This window comes from Dipodomys ordii, unplaced genomic scaffold (genome assembly GCF_000151885.1).
Source record: "Dipodomys ordii isolate 6190 unplaced genomic scaffold, Dord_2.0 Scaffold213, whole genome shotgun sequence".
Lineage (NCBI taxonomy): Eukaryota > Metazoa > Chordata > Mammalia > Rodentia > Heteromyidae > Dipodomys > Dipodomys ordii.
Genome location: NW_012267429.1, coordinates 169,010 through 173,269, shown reverse-complemented (window position 1 = coordinate 173,269; position 4,260 = coordinate 169,010).

Here is a 4,260-nt window from a genome sequence, read left to right as displayed (position 1 = left end):
AGACGTGAGCCATCAGCACCTGGCTGGAATTTATTTTTTTTTTTTAAAGATTGTCATGAATGGACATTCTTTCTCTAGTTACCAGAGATTTCAAACATGCTATTATACTATATTCTTTGGTAAAATGTCTATTCAAATTATATGCTATTTAGAAATGTGATTTTGTTTTGCCTTATTCAGTTTTGGATACAAGCTGTCTAATCAAAAGGTTCAAATTGATTTTAAACACATGCTTTGGAAATATTTTATTTCATTTTTTCATTAACTTAGCTATTTCTTTTGAAGATTTTAAGTCACAAAGCCATTTTTACACATATGGATTTTGCTTTTGCTTTATTTTTTTAAAAAAAATTTGCTTAACCCAAAGTAAAAAACAGTGCCATTTCTGGTTTTTGAGTACTTAATTGGAGATAAGGGTCTCACGGGGACTTTTCTGCCCAGGCTGACTTTGAACTGTGATCCTCAGATCTCAGCCTAGGATTATAGGAGTGAGTCACCTGCGCCCAGCTGATTTTTTTCCTTCTTAATGAAAGACTAATTTCTAAGCAATTATTTTTTTCTTCAGTGACTGATAGGAGTAAATCATTTTCCTATGCTTATTTGAAGATTATTTGTAAAACATAACTAGCCTTGTGTAAATGATATAGTATACAACTAGGAGGGTTTGTTGTTCTTTCTTTCTTTCTTCCTTTCTTTTTCTTCCTTCCTTCCTTTTTTCCTTTTCTTTCTTTTTTGTTGGTTGTGGGTCTTGAACTCTGGGCCTGGGCGCTGTCCCTCAGCTCTTCAGCTCAAGGTGAGCACTCTACCCATTGAGCCACAGCACCACTTCTGGTTTTCTGGTGGTTAATTGGAGATAAGAGTCTCATGGACTTTCCTGCCTGGGTTGGGTTGAACCACGATCCTCAGATCTCAGCCTCTTGAGTAGCTAGGATTACAGGCGTGAGCCACTGGCACTGGCTCAATGTCACCCTTTGAACAGTCTCTCCCCTTCCTCCCAACCCCATTTGCCCTCACTTTTCTTAATTTTGTAGGATATGCGTTACATTTGATACTGTTAATTTCTTTTTCTTTTTTATCTGTGAAGTTTTACTTTATTTTTCATCATCCATGTGTGATACAGAAGAAAGAAAATGTTTCAAGAGTATTTTTTAACAAATATCAGTCTTACAGGTTTACAAAGGGTAGGAGTGGGAAGGAGAAAGGGAACATAGAGAAACAAGCATTTATTCCATTGTGGAATAAATTGCAATAATTGTCATTAAAACAAAGTAAAATGAAAACTCTTCAGTACATCTTGAAAAGAAGAACCAGAGAACACCATGGCGCATGCCAGGAACAGGCTGACTTTGAGCTAAACATGGAGTAGGCCCTGGGGCCACAATCTAGAATTCAGCAATGGTTAAGATAGGAATAATCACTCTGTAGATGGTTCAGTGCATCAACTGCCCTCTCAATGTCAGCTGCTCTGGGCTTGGTCTGCCATACTGTCTCTCCACTCTCTTTCTGGCTCCAGGAATTCTGTTGTGCTCTCGTTTCTTTTTTTTTTTAATTAAATTTTATTTTATTTGTGAACATACTGTACAGAGGGGTTACAATTACATGGGCAGGATGAGCACATTTCTTACCAAGCATTGCAGCCTCCTCCTTTGTTTACCCTTCACATCCCTTCCCAGCCTCCCTCCGCCCCCCCCCCCAATGCTCTCGTTTCTTTTTGTGATATTTTGTAGTATTTACTCACACACCCCTTCCTTGTGCTAGCCATGACTTCATTAGTGGTAGTAATTTGCATGGCTGGCTTGACCACAGTGCCTTCTCCTTCTCCTCCTCCTTCTGCTTCTCCTCCTCCTCTTTCCTCTTCTTTTTAATGGTACTGTAGCTTGAACTCAGAGCCTCACTCTGCCACTTGAGTCATTTCCCCAGTCCACTTTGCTTTTTTGATACTGTTAATTTCTGAAAATTACATCTTGCAAACTTGCTGAATAGTGTATTACTTCTAGTGCCTTTAAAGAATTTCATTGGAGCATCTCCTTGGCGGATGATCTTGTCCACAAGAGAGTTTTTACCTCTTAACCCACCAGGACCCCCTTTACTCCCTTTTCCCTTATTGGGCTGTCTACATTCTCTGGAGCAGGGCTGGCTCCAGTGGCGGGAGCAGAGCTGCGTCTGCTCTGAATTGGAGGAACCACTGGAGCTCACTGTTAGTGGGGCTTCAGCTGGGCTTCCTGTTTATCACCGGGGTGAGAGTATCCTGTTTGCCTCTTTTGGGGGGAATAGATGCTCGGGTTTGTTTTTCTGCATCCAGTGAGAAGAGTCTGGTTTAGTTTTTTGCTGTGTACTGTGTGAGTTTCCCTGACCGATGGTCAAATTTACACCAACACTACATGCCAGTGTGGACTACACTTGGATTGTGCTTTGTTTCCATCTTTGGATTTTACAGGATGGAATTTATTTAGAACGTTTGCTTCTGTATTCATGAGCAACATAGTCTAATCCATAGTTTTCTTTTTCTTTTTCTGTTTTTTAATTTGTGCTGGTCCTGGGGCTTGAACTCAGGACCTGGACACTGCCCCTGAGCTTTTGTGTTCAAGGCCGGTGCTCTACTACTTGACTCACACCTCTACTAGCTTTTAGGTGGTTATTTGGAAACAAGAGTCTTGTGGACTTTCTGCCTGGGCTGGCTTTGAACTGTGATCCTCAGATCTCAGCCTCCTGAGTAGCCAGGATGACAGGTGTGAGCCACCGGCATTTGCCTTAAGTAACTTTTTTTTCCATTTCAATAAGTATTATTTTATATGATCAGATGCACCTAAGTATTGCTCCTTTGTGCTCCTTTCCTAAGAATATCCTCCTTTGTCTCACTGTGTATGAGTGTCTAGAGTCCTGTATCATTTTATATTACTTTTAATTGCTGTAGTTTTGGGATTTCTTTTATGTCCTAGAAAAGAATGTGCGCACATTCTATCATTCGATAGGATACTCTGCAGATACCAGTGTCACTGAGCTTCTCAAGCCATCCGTATCTTTCTGACCTTCTACTTTTCCTGTATTTTGAGTCTTGTAAGCAGAACTGTGTTCCAGTTTTTTAACACCTGATCATGATTATATTGATTACTCCAACACCTTGTCTTCAATTTCTTCACACACCTGACTACCTTTATATGCTGAGCACTGTACTTGAAGAGTAGTTTGATGAATGATTCGCACTTCCTCTGAATTATTTTCCCTAGGAGGGAGGCTTTCTTTTGCTCTTCTTTCAGACACATGTGGAAATCTAAGTCTGTGATTCTAAGTTCGAAGTCTGCACTCTGTTCTAACTGAGGGCCTCAGCGATTCTGGATCTGTGGGGGTTGGATCTTTTCTGGCTCACCCTTGAGGCTGAGGCATGCCCTTTGACCTTCCCAGATTTGCTGACAAGCAGGATCTAGAAGGGGAAATTGTGTGCAAGGCCACCTTTCTGGCAGTGATCGTCCCCCGCCCCCCAGCTGTCAGCACCTTCGTCCTCCTGGGTTATTCAGAGGGGCATCTGTAGACTCCCGTCTGGATGTGGGGGTGGGGGTGGTGCCACTCGAGTTCAGGGACCTGGCTAGCGTGGGCAGAGGCCTCCCGAGGTTTGCAGTGTGCGCTCAGAGGTCACAACCTCCTGGCTCCTGACTCACAGTGGGCAGAGCACAGCCGGAGTCAGGACTGGGCCTGGCCTCTTCTGGACAAGAATGGAAATGATGTAATGTGTCCAGGTCCTGTGTTCCTGGAGCAGATTGAATAAGCGCCAGCTCTCTTAGGCCCCCACCGACCCACCAACCCTGCTTCCTGTGTCAGAGGCTTCTGCTGCGGCTTCCACCCTTGAGGGCCCAGCCCCTGGTGCTGCAGCCTTAAGGGGACTTGACTGGGTCAGGGCTGTCTCTAGGCAAGCACACCTAGAAACAGCTGCGAAAGTGACCCAGGCAAGGTCCTCACCGAGGGGCTGGCGCTGGCACCGAGGGATGGGCAGTGCCCAGTGAGGGAGGGACACAGGAGGGGAGGGCGGTGCCCAGTGAGGGAGGGACACAGGAGGGGTGGACGGTGTCCAGTGAGGGAGGGACACAGGAGGGGTGGACGGTGTCCAGTGAGGGAGGGACACAGGAGGGGTGGACGGTGCCCAGTGAGGGAGGGACACAGGAGGGGAGGGCGGTGCCCAGTGAGGGATGGACACAGGAGGGGTGGACGGTGTCCAGTGAGGGATGGACACAGGAGGGGTGGGCGGTGCCCAGTGAGGGATGGACA